This window comes from Apis cerana, linkage group LG14 (assembly GCF_029169275.1).
Source record: "Apis cerana isolate GH-2021 linkage group LG14, AcerK_1.0, whole genome shotgun sequence".
Lineage (NCBI taxonomy): Eukaryota > Metazoa > Arthropoda > Insecta > Hymenoptera > Apidae > Apis > Apis cerana.
The window spans coordinates 1774665-1789152 of record NC_083865.1 but is presented as its reverse complement, the minus strand read 5'-3'; the positions used below and the strand labels follow the sequence as shown (position 1 = coordinate 1789152).

Sequence of the window (14488 nt, the reverse complement as noted above, 5' to 3'; positions counted from 1 at the left end):
AAAATACTGTTATATTTATTTAAATCAGATTTTTAGTTATTTAAGAGATAAAGATTACAGATAATTTTTTTTAAAAACAGAAAAATATACAAGATTTTCTTCAACTTTATTAAAGATAATAATATTCTAGTTTAATAATCAATAAACAATGTTAAAATCAAACATTAAATTCAATCGACATAAAGACATTTAAATTATGTTATATGTATTTATGTATTTATGTTCAAGAATATTATTCCGTAATTAACTAAAAGTTTATACAGTTAAGTTTATAATTAACTAAAATCTATCATATAATTTAACTAATAAATATTAGCAAAAGTTAATAGAGAAAATAATAGAAGAAATATGATTTTTAAATAATATTTAATGTATATATATATTTAAGAATAATATATAACAATATATACGTATAACAATATATATATATATATAAGTATACAGAATTATACATGAATTACAGTTAATGAAATATTTAAATTTAAAAAAAATTAAAATTTATTTCATTTTTAATTATTAATTTAAAAAATAAAAGTTTAATAAAATAAAAATAGATTATTAAAATAACAAAATTAAACTATTAGTTATTAAACTATTAAACTAAATTAAATTATTGATATATATAAAATATAATTTAATAATATTTTAATATTTTTTATATTTCTCAAAAAAGGAAATAAATATGATGAAAAAACTTACCGTAAATAATAATAATATAACTTGATATCAGTAAAGTAAATATTGATGAAAAATATTGCTGATGATTTCAATGTATTGATAAATGCAAATCTTAATGTAAAATAAAATCAATAAGTATAAAATATTTTTGAAATAATATCGATAAAATTACTCTTAATGATCTTGAGTAATCTATTTACATGAAGAATACTTCGAAATATCTGTAATATAGAAAATTATCCATGTATTTAAATTATATGATCGCAAAACCGGTAATTTGACATTCGCAACATAAATGAATTTGATTGGTTGATTTTGAAAAATTCAATACATTCATAAAAACAAGCATGGATATTGGTTATATCTCAGGTAAGGTTATATAAGATTGCGTGATGGTGAATAATGGAAGGGAGTATTCCCCTTCTTTAGACTGTCTCTGTTCGAACATTACTAGTTACATATGATAGAGGAACTACAGAACATGTAGGTCTTGCTTGATTTTTCTTTAATTTAAGTCTTTGTAATAAATAGTAGATAAAATAATGTTTTATTAAAATAATTTCATTAAAGTAAAAAATAAATGTACATATCAAAATCGAAATAATTACAAAAAAACAATATAATATAATTTATATTATAATTTAATTAATCATAGAATAAAAGGTAAGTCAAGAAATTAATTACATTTATCATTATAATATAACATTAATTTATATTATAACAAATAATTTTATAATTAAAATATATTTTAAAGTTATATTATAAAATAATTTTATTATAAAAAATATTAAAAAAGTATATATACATACATAAAAAAATATATATTAAAAAAAGTAATTTATTGAATTAAGTGAATTAATAATTTATTCAAATATTTTATATATTTTTTTTCAACATTGACAAAATAGTATTATTTTTTATTTATACAATATTTTATTTTTAATAAATTTCATTTTTATATAATTACTTTTATATAAATTTTATATAAATTATTTTAAATAAATTAAATAAGTTACTTTTTAATAAAAATGAATTATTAATATTAATTAATTTTAAGATTGAAATTAATTTATATATAATATAATATAATATATTATAATATATATAATAATATAATAAAATTCATTACAAATGAATTTAAAATTTTACATATTTAAAAATTGAGTGTAAAATTTTATAGATATAAAATTAAGTTTAAAATTATATTATTTAAAAGTTATTTAAAATTTTTAGTTTTATAATAATTTTGTTTTGTAAATTTTTATTGATTATATAAAAAAATATAATTTCACAATTTTAATTACAAATTAATTTATTGTTATTACTATTTATTACTTATATATATTTATGTTATATGTTAATATTATTAATTTATATTAATTTTATGTGAATTAAAATAGATTTTTTAATTTTAAAATTCAATAATAGCATTTAATCAAATTTTATATTATTACAATAATATAAAATATAATTTAATTAACAATTTAAGATAATTAAAATATCTTTTAGAAAATATATATAAATTTATTATTAACATTTTAATACTTTTAAAAATTTTAATTCAATACACAATATATATATAACAAATAAATTGTTATTCATATCAGAATATTTTTATTTTTAAATAATTATATATTTTAATAATAATGTGTTATCCCGCATTAAATCTTTTCCAATAAAAATAATAGAATAAAAATCTATATCAATTCTATTTAATTCATTTTTTCAGTTTTTTAAATTGTTGTAAAAATATTGATGTAAATAAAAAAATATTTAAATACTTTGTTTTATTCATAATTTGAATAAAATATAATTTTCTTATTTTTTATCTAAATTATTATATTATTATTGCTTCAATTACTATTATTTTTATTTCATATTTTTTCTTAAGTTTCATATTTTTGAATAATATTTTATATTATTATTTAATTTTTATATGTAATATTTTTTTTCTCAAATAATTTTCTCTTATTATATAATTTTTCATTTTCTCAATAAAAAATATGTAAATTTTTTATAATTTTAATTTCAATTTTTTTATTTTTCAATTTTAAAAATTTCAAATTTTTTATGTTTAAAATATTTTTTTCTTTTATTGAATTATTATTGTTTATTATCATTTTATTTGATTATTAATTAATGATATTTTAAATTGACAATCATAATTAATTGAAATCTATATAGTATATTATATTATAAATAATATTTATAAAATAAAATGACACAAAAAATAGAATAATATAATACATATATATATATATATATATATATATATATATCATTCGTAACTTAAATTAATACCAGAATTTGTTCATTTCATTCTTTCATAATTGTAAATTTTAATCTTATTGTTTTTAATATCTGATTTTCAATACTTTTTAGTTTTATTATATTAATTCATAAACATTTTTTTAAATAAAAAATTTACAATTATTAATTTTTTTTATTATCTCTTTATTTTTAATGTTTTTAGCAAAATCTTTGTTTCTAGCAATAATTGTAATTCATAATAGACTTTATAGAATATTGAATATAATAAGTTTAACGTTTCTTATTTGAAACGTATATATATCAAATATCAAATATAATCAAATAATATCAAAATAAGTTATATTTATTATAATATTATAGATAAAAATTAGAAATTCCATACAAATTTTCTAAAAAAGTTATTAAATTAAATTCAAAATTGTGAGTATTATTTAATTTTAAAGAATTTAAAATTTTCATAAAATATTAATTTATCATTAACAATTCCATTCTATAAATTCTATATATATATATAAATTAGTTATTTTAAATATAACAAATTCTTGAATAATATAAGATTTAAAATAAAGATTAATTTATAGTTAAAAGTATATGTATATATTTTTTAATTGCTCAAGGATTTGGTTATATATTTGTTATAATACAGTATACGATTATTAATAGATAACAAGTATTACTTTATTTTTATAAGAAATTAAGATAAAAAAGGAAATTTTATTAAAGAAATTAAATCAAAAAAAAAATCAATAAAAAAAACTATTTAATTTTTATAATATATTTATGATTAGAAGAATATTATATTTTAATTTTTTCAGCTAATTATATTGAAACATATAAATTAGAGAAAATATTCAAATAGAAGTTATTAAGGGAATATATAATATATAATTCAAATAAGAATATTAAGGAAAATAAATCATATTATTTATTATATATATATATATATATATATATATATATATATATATATATATATATATATATATATATAATATATATATAATTACTATAATAATTATTGGTCTTGAAAAGATATAAACAAATTTTTTAATTGAAATCTATTTTTCATATTGAATATTATTATATTTGATATGCAAACCTTGATAATTTTATATTATAAATGATTATCGCAAATCTGTCTCCTATTTCACATTTGTAAAATATTATTGTTGTAAAATATTATATTATTTATCATATTGAATTCTATTCATATGTATACATATATATGGTATATTTATGCCAATCGCAAATATAATCACCGCTTTGTTCTTCACTTCGTGATTTGTTTACATCCAGCAGCCATTAGTTCTTTGTTTTTCTTTGTTATATTTCGCTAATTTAAGTATTTATATAGTTTCCATTAAAAATTCAATGCATAATTTATATTTATATTTATATTCATAAGAAAATTTTATTTCAATGATCATGTTTATAATAGTTATAATCATATATAGAAAAAAATATATTAGTGATTCTTAAATATATTATACATATATTACATATATTATAAAGAATAAAATTAAAAAAAATTTTTTTTTATATATATATAAAACTTCTACTTAATCTTTTTAAGTTTTTAAGATATTTTTAAAAAATTATTGCTATTATTATATTGAATTTTACTTATACATATGTGTGTCAGCCTGCGACTTATTTATTCACTTCGTAGTAATACATTATAGTGTATTAATATATTCATTAATATATTATACATAAATATATTATGCATAATGTATAATACATTAAGTGAGATTCATTTTGAGAGTCAATTATAAAAGTCGATAAATATAAAAATTGCTATATAAGAATTGACAAGAATATTAATTGAAGCTTATTTATTAAATTATAAACAATTTGATTTTATATTAGATAAAACGAAATGGAGACTTATAAGAGTAATATGATGAAAATAAAATTTCTCTTGTCTTATTTTGTTTATACTTTTGATAGAAAATAATCAATCATTTATATATAAATCATTAAAATTTAAATATCAATAAATTTAATAGATTTTTACATCTTTCTTTGTCTATCAATTCTTTTTTCATTAGTCTATTTCAATAGTAATTGTCATAAATCTATGAAATTATCATTATACACGCAAATAAAAAAGTTATAAAAAGAGACATTTATAATTTTTTCGCGATTTCGATTGATTATAATTTTTAAATATTTAATAAAAAATCCTTCTACTTTTCAAAAAACTCAAATTGTTTGATCAAATTATTCTGGATAAATTTTTAAAAATAACTTCTCGTAATGGTTAAAGAATAAAAGATTAAATTATAATAAAATATAAAATATTTAATATTCTATTACTTCCTTATAATTCACTTGAAATTTTATACAAAACATGAAAAAGTAATAAAAATTTGGATAATTAATGTTATATATTCAAAGAGATTTTCCATCAAAAAATAAATTGTTTTTCATATATATTACATATATGTATATTGCTCTATAAATATTTTAACTAAAATTAAATTTTTGAAAATAAATGTCATGTTATAAGATAGTATAAAATAAAATAAAATAAAAATTTTTAGGACTAATTATATATAAATTATAAAATTTACTATATCATCAATCATTAACATTTATTCTCAATCATTAACTTGTAACTGAAATAAAATCGACAAAATAATTTCACGAATTATTTTAAATGTATATTAACTATTATTTTAGATATATTAATATTTACATAATATAAATATATTTACATAATATATTTACGTAATAGATATAATTATGTAAATTTTTAATAAAATTAGAAAATTTGAATAATAAATTCTCTCGAATATTCTTAAGCATTCTAAAAACTAGAATATCCAAAAAAAAGTAGTTTTAATGATTATATAAAAAATGTTTACATAAAGTTTTAGTAGTAAAAAAAAACAAATGTTCTATGCCGACTCGCTTATGGAATTATTATATAAAATTAAATATAAAATATTTAAATTGTTCTCGTTTATCAACTGTTAATTACAATATATATTAATTATTTATCGTAGTTTTCTTTCTTTTAAATACATATAAGTATGTATATAATACGTGATTATTGTTGACCTATTTTACTATTTCTTGGCAGTTGCTTAGCGACGAGTATCTTTTGTTTATAATGAATGACTTTGGGCGTATATCGATCTGCGTCAGTATTTTTTCAGCTATAATCGCGATATTAAGAAAATGTTACTTTTTTTTTCATAAAATTATAAATTAAAGTATTAAGAAAATATTACTTATTATATTATATTATATTATATTATATTATAAATTATGGTATATATATATATATATATATGTATACAAAATATATAGTATATATATATATATATAGAAAATTTATTATTATATTAAAAGTAATATTTTAAATAGTATGATATTTACTGTTTAAATTATATAAATTTGTATAATGAATATAAATATTTTTTAGCATAACCACTAATAATATTAATAAATATATGATAAAATTTTGATGAACTGGTACGTATTAATATATATATGAATGTTCTGTATTTATTATTTATTATTTTATACATATGATTAAAAATAATTTTAATCATATGTAATAAAATATTATAATTTGAATCTGATAAAATGTTTATGGAATTCTAATTGGAATAGATTAGATGTTTAATATTTCATTTTAACATGGAAATTTTGAATCTAAAAAGATTCATCAAAGCTATTTGCTTTTACTTTTTTTTATCAATTATCATGAGTATATTAAGCGATGATTGATAATGTTCACATATTAGGAATAATAAATGATTATGTATATATTTATTTCTTATAATTTAATTTATTGATTGTTTTCTGATATATTTAAGCATTTATTAATAATATAAACGTTCATTAATATTATAAAATTTTATTTATTTAATACACATAATTTTTATATAATAAATGATAAATTAAATAATAACAAAATTTAATATTTAAAATTATGCGAACAATTAACAAATTTAAGTTAAAAAAATAAAATGGAAATCACAGTTATATAATATCCTGAATGTTTCCTTTTTTTTGTAACATAATTGAGTTTTAAAAAAAATTATTTTTTGTTAATAATGAATTCTATATTTTATTTTTATTTTAGATGAATTTATTATTATTTTTAATATGTATTATTATTTTTATTCTATTCTCTCCAATAAGAATTTAGAATTTATGTATAAGAATTGTTATGTAAAAATTAATATAAATTATTATTATTATTATTATTATATTATATTATACATTTTAATTGATATAATAAAAATATTTTTTGTTATTTGTTTTTTTTAGAGTGACATTACTGTGTGAATATGGCTATTGCAAATATATCTGATATTTCAGATAAATATTGGCATCCATCATTTGTAGCATTTAAGATAATGTAAGTACATAATAATTACTATTTTTATTTTTTCTTATTCTATATATTTTAATAATAAAATATTGTAACATTATACATCTATAGTATAGTTGAAGAGTTAAAAATTAAAATTGGTTTTCTTTAATCATTCTTTTATTGTTGAAATATTAATTTTTTTCAGAAGTTATATTTTGTGTTCTACTATCAATTTCTTCATTAAAATAATTAATATTATTTTAATGTTAATTTGATATATTTAATATAACAAAATTAAATATAATTTTAAATAATTACAAAAAATTAAATATAATTTATCAATTCTTTTTGAAACTGAATTACAATATTTATTAAATTAAATTATTTATTTATAAAATGTGTTTTTTACCAACAGATGATAAATTAATTTCAATTAATAATTAGAATAATTAGATTACAAAAAATAGTAATGAAATTAGAATAAATATAATACACTAAACTAGCAATTGAAAATGAATACGATATATTTTTTATAAGTTTCATTATTTTAATTAATTTTAAAATCATAAATCTCAGGATTCATTTGATTTTGGTTTATTTTGAAATTGAAACTAAAAATAACATGATTATATTTTTTAAAAAATTTGTTGACTTTTAATTTTCATGAAGAAATTTGCTAAATAAGAATTTGTTATAAAATAAGTATAGTTTTTAATATTCAAAATTTTTGTAGATTAATGTTAGAAAAAATTGCTAATTCTTCTAAATCTAAAAAAAGCAACAAATAGTTTTTAAAATAGTTTTTAAAATTAACATATGGAAGATGTTATTATAAAATAAAAATCGATAAAAATTGCAAAATTCAAAATTTCATATTTATTTCATATATTTAAACAAATTTATAGAATTTGGATCTCTTTAATTCTTAATTTCTTTAATCTTATTAATTTATGTTATACATATCTAAAAAACATAATATAAATAATTAAAATGATGTCGAAATCAAAAATGAATTTCGTATAAAATAATCCAAATAGAATCAAACATTTTTCAATTTATCATAGAAATATTTTTTTTCATTTATTATTATTCATATTATGTATTTTCATTTTTATTTTATGTATTTTCTTCCTATATTAGCATAATATAAAAGCAAAAATTCGATTTTCTATAATTAGTAATTAGCAATAATTAGTAATAATAGTATTAAACTACTGTCACTTATGAAAGAATTTATTGTGTCTCATGATATAAAATAATTTAAATAACATATTAAAAAATCTACAAGTATTAAATTTTTTACTGACGAAATTATAATTAATGTTTCTTTAGAAGTTTAACCACTATAACATTTTCTATTTTCTCATAAATATTTTTATATTAATAATATTTTCTGTTTTACAGCATGGATAAAATAGTGATTGAACTATATTGGAAGCATGTACCTATTATATGAGGAAGAAATTTTTTCTGAACAATGTGGAAATAATATTTCATAAAATTCTTTTAAATTTTATGCTATAATATGCTATAAGGTATCTAATTTTGTAATTATATATTATATTTACATTATATCATATTTCAGTTTTATAAAAATAGACATTGCAGTATTCAAAAAAAAAAAAAATTATAAATTATAAATTTAATATAATATAGTAACACATTTTCTTTGAAATTATAAAAATTATTTGATGATCAAAAAAGACACATAAAGTTTCATTATTAAAAATATATTAGCAAATTAAATATATATCGTCTTATATATGTGTACAATATGTTTAATTTGTTGAATTTCAAATCGATGATATAAACTACCTTAAAATATTAATATATATAATAATATTAATAAATATTAATAAATAAAATATAGTAGAGTATAAAAATTAACATGAAACAATAACATAATTTTAATATAATAATAATATTAGCCTATTGATTAAAAATATTAAAAATTATTAAAAATATAAAAATAAATAATTTAAATAAGGGAAGACATGAAATAATTTCGAAAATAATTATTTAAAACTCTTATATTAAGATAATTAAAATAATTATGGAAAACTTTTATCTTCAATAATTTTTATTAATTTTTCGAATAATTTTATTATTAATAAATTTCCAACTAATATCAATTTCGGTTACTGTTCTCTTCTGATTTCTATTTCTGTTTTGATATTGATTCTGAAATTTTGTTTTAATTATAGATTTAGTATATGTGCATATTTTTTATAAAATTATAAAAAAAACATTAAGATAGAATATTCGTTTTTTTTGTTATATGAATATTTTTTATGAATATTCTATTATATTATTTCCTATTATAATGTGAATTAAATACAAAGTATTTATTTTCTTTTATAAAATAAAATTTATTAGTTTAATGAGATCACTTCATAATACTCATATATACAAAAGTAAAACACAGAAAAAGATTTTCATATAAAATCTAATGTAATTTTTTAAAGAATCTTTTTTTAATTTTTTTATAAAATATAATAAAAATATAATTATTATTTCGAAATTTTATATAATTTAGTTTGTAATATATATATATATATATTATATATATATATATATTATGTAATTTGTCATTTAAAAAAAATTTATTTCCAAAATTTGTTTCAGACATTGTACACAATTATACATTTTTACATATTTAAGTCCATGAATGAATAATAATTGTACAGTCTGCCTATTTGATAAAATTTCGAATTAAAAATTATTAATATTTTACTTATTATTGCTTTTGTACTTGTAAGAATGATTGTTTTAATTATTCTCACATACAAAAAAATCACTAATAATAATTTAATCAATTTGAATTCTATAGATCAATGAATTTAAAACAAAATCAGTTAACTTTGTCTTTATTTAACTTTCATTTAATGTTTTTTATTAGATATAAGATTAGTAAGCTGAGAAGAAATTATAATTACATTTTCATTATATTACATTAAGTTCTGATGATTTTTATTCATTGATTTGTTAATAATAAACTTATAATAATATCTCTATAAGTGATAATAGTTCTGTTAATTACAAAAATGGGATTAATCATTAAAACGATCAAGTTTCTCGATTTCATTTGATTTCGGTAATTCGATATTTCGCTTTCAAATTTCGCTGACATTTTTATATCAATGAATATCGAATTATATTGATTCCAAGATGATTGTGGAATCATTTTATTAAAATACTATTTTAAATTACAGCATAAATTAAATTCTTTTTTTCTTTTGTGCAATTTTTTTTAATAAGAAAGCTTTAAGAAATCTCCAATTATTCATCATTTCGTAAAACATATAAACAAGCAATGTTTCAATTTATAACAAGTTTCTTAATCTTTGCTATTACTATTATTTATTTTTTCAAATTCATGAATGTGGATAACATTCTTCTTTATTCGATAAATAGTTATTAAATATACATAATACTTATATCAATTATTAAAATTGATAATGTTTAAAAATCTTCAAAAATCTGCAATTGCGTGAATAAAACTGAATTTCTAAAGGGCGTACTGTATTTTGTAACTCGCGCTGTTTCCCTCCTTAAAAATGTTTCTCTTACTTTCTAAATCACACTTGTTTTAAACTAAACTTCCATATATCAGAAATTTCTTCTTCTAGCTCTTATTCTCTTCTATGAAAGTAGAAAATTTAAAATGAAATTCTTAATTTTAATATATTAAATATTAAATATTAAAACCAAAAGTTTTTATTAATTTTTTGTTTTTAAAAATAAAAATCAATGATATATGTATTAATCAAAATGTATTTATTTTTATTTTTAAAGTTTCTAATTGAAATCTATTTAATATTTTTTAATTTCGCTATTTAACTAATTTATAACTGATATTTAGGAAATGAATACTTGTCATTGAAAATTGAGAAGAATAAATATAGGATATTAATATATTTGTGAAAAATCGATTCTAAAGAATAAAAAAAAAATTGATGTACGAAATATATTTAGTATCTAATATTTAAGTTATAAGCAATTGAAGTTTACATTAGATAAAGTGAGAAATAGAATGTTATCGCTCTGATTTCATTATTTTTGTATTTTGTTTTTATTTCGTTTTATTTAAGTTTTTACACGAATTTAAGTTTTTTACTGAATTATAACTATTAATTTATTGTTCATTATATCCAGTCAAATCACATATCAAAAATTATTTTTGAAAATTTCTATTCATTGTAACTTTTTGTTAAATGTAAGAAAACAATGTGTATTAAATATTCTTTTTTCGCCTGAATTGCAATCGTGGAGCCATGATAGAAAAAAGACAAAAAAATGATGTGACATATATCTAATACGGGTATGTTTTATATTTTCATTAAATACTATTATAATTATTTTTTATGCTAAATGACAATCGTTATAACTTTTTCGGATAAAAATAGATATATAAATAATGCAATTTTTGAATATCTTTTTTTGATTAGTTATGTATAAATTCGTCAAATTTTTTTCGAATAATTTCATTTATTGATAAATCAGTCAATAACATAAATTGATGAATTGTTGGCTTTAAGTAAAGACTGTTGTGCTTCCTTTAATTTTAATTGATAGTGATTCTTATGATTTTTCTGATTATGCAAAAAATTTGTAGTGTATTTTATTCGTGCTTTCTATTTTATAAATTGCAGATCCAGTTTAAAAGATGTTAAATAATGCATATTATTAGTCACGTGGATTATAAAATTCCTTTCCAAGCTTGATGCCTTTGCAAGAAGATAGATTAGAATATTTTTTTTTGTTTTCGAATCTTTATTCTTTCATTTCCTTATTTATTATTCTCTCTTTGTTATTATTTATTATGTATTATTCTCTCTGTGTTAGGTTTGTGAAATGCAAGCAATTTAATACCAATTTGTGTAATTCAAATCTGAATCGATGTTGTTATAAGGTTATAATCTGTATTTCCGTATTAAGTAGTATTTTCTAAAATAAAAAGAGCAATCACGAATTAAGATTCGATAGGTTCATTTAGTGATTTTAAAATTGTTATATATACAATATTTGCTCTATCTACATTTGTATATGATAGAACCAATTTTTATATAAAATTTGTTATTTCATTTTTGACGTTCAATTTTGAAATTTTTAAATTAATTTAGAGTCAATATTGAAATTATTATCAATTTCGACAGATTTATATTACTAAACTTCATAAATCATTTTTGTATGATTCTTTGATTTACTATCACCATTTATTACATTATAAATATTTTTTATCATTTATGCAGTATTTCTCCTTTTCCAAAGTGAAAAACCATAATTGTTCAATAATACATCCTTCAGATACTTATTATTAAAATCAAAATTTATTGAAATTATTAAAATTTCAAGAAAATTTAAATTAATATTGTTTTATATCTAATTTTCTGAAATATACAAATATAAAATATTAGGAACTTCATTTATTAACCAATTCAAAATTTCTTTATAAAATGATAGTGTTCATGACTAATTTGTTAATGTTAGTCCTTGAACTCGTTACCAATGAAAGACGTGTAATTCATTTTCTTTTAAATTTATATGAAAACATGATTAATTTCTTTTGATATAGTATTTTCTTACTTTACTGTTATTTGGATTATTTTTTATTTCTTGAAACACTGTTTTCTCTACGAAAGAAAATTTAGGTTATCAAATATATAAGTTTCTACATTTTTTTTCTTCTGAAAATATTTATATTAAAAAACTTTACTTTTTAATTAAAATCGATTTTCTTTAATCTGCTAATCAAGTCCGAGAATAGAATTTCTTCTAATTTCGATCATTTGATGGAAATAAAATTCATGGAGATAATAATTTACAGCCAAATAAATTCAGTTGGTAATACACGAAGTTAATGTTGTCTTTTGCACAATGTAGTAGACATAACTAGTAACAGATATAATATACATGAAACACAAAAATAACATTCACTGATGGCATAACATATACTTTATGACATTATCCGGTAATTTTTATTCACTTTGTGGATATGTTATCAGTTTGATTAAGGAATGAATATTATTGAAATCTTTCTCAAACATGCTTATTAAAAGAATGTTAATCAGGAAATGAGCAAAAGTTAATGTCGAAGAATCGTTAGATGACAGACATTTAATATAGTTTCGATTTCTATTATGAATATATCAAAGTTTTTCAATATGATTAAATTTTTTTTCCCATCATTTCTTTAACAATTTATTGATTGTTTCTCATAGAAGAAGAAAAAAAAAAAGAAAAGAAAAAGAGTGATTTGAACTTTTACGATATTTTCTTATTTTTCTTGAACAAAAGTTATCTTTTGTTGTTTTGCAACATTTTATATAATTGATTTATCTTTTCTTTCATCTAAGAAATTGATGCTGTTCTTCGAATATATGTTTTTTTTTCGCACGATGAAACATTTTAAAGCTGCGGTGAACACTTTGAAGATCATATAATAATCTCGAAATCGAGAAAAACATAAATATTACTACATAAATTTTTAGATGCAATTTCGATATTCTTTATATAAAACAGTAGATATAAACAATCCAATCGATTATAAAAGATATGTAAAAAGATTTAAGATATCGCAGATAAAGTGTTCATTACGCAGTTTTTAGTTAATAATTACACAGAAATATTTAGTACATTTATACATAATTCATTTAATCACTAATTCTTAATTAATTATTTATTTTGTTGGTACTTTTATATTATTTACAAATAAGCATAACGTAAAATCAAATTTATGTATATTATTTTGTAAATAAAAACAAATGCTTGTGAGCATTTTAGTTGTGTTTTCTGTGTCATGAAATATTCCCTTGTTGTTTAGCAACAGAAATCTTGTATTCTTCGATGATAATGTGACTAATCATTCGTTTGATGTAATTAATTTCATGATATTTTAATATTGATTGAAAAAATTTTCTTTTCTATAGTTGCGCTTGAATGATTCTCTAAAATGAAAGCTACACGAATCTTGATTATAGTTAATCATGACAACATGTGTCGAACTTTTACATTTATCGGTCGGTAGAATTACAGATTTACAATTTTAATATTTTTAGTATAATATTTGATTGATTTGCTCATTTTGTGTCTATCCAGTGATCCGCGATATCATAATGAATGTCAAATCGTTTGGATGATTAACGAATGAATGAAACTAATTTATTTCTTTTGCCGATAATTTTATTGTCAACTTATCGGCGATGA

The 14488-nt window shown here is 16.9% G+C and overlaps 1 long non-coding RNA gene across 2 annotated transcripts in view; it reads left to right on the top strand.

Moving 5' to 3' along the window:
- The first annotated feature begins 1101 nt into the window (after window positions 1-1101).
- The window catches only part of LOC108004479 (uncharacterized), a 101062-nt gene continuing 87675 nt past the window's right edge, over window positions 1102-14488 (top strand). For both annotated transcript variants that reach the window (XR_009832710.1, XR_009832711.1), the window contains exons 1-3: window positions 1102-1341; window positions 7237-7327; window positions 8687-8817. This is a non-coding gene — a long non-coding RNA (uncharacterized LOC108004479). The remainder of the gene's footprint in view (window positions 1342-7236; window positions 7328-8686; window positions 8818-14488) is intronic.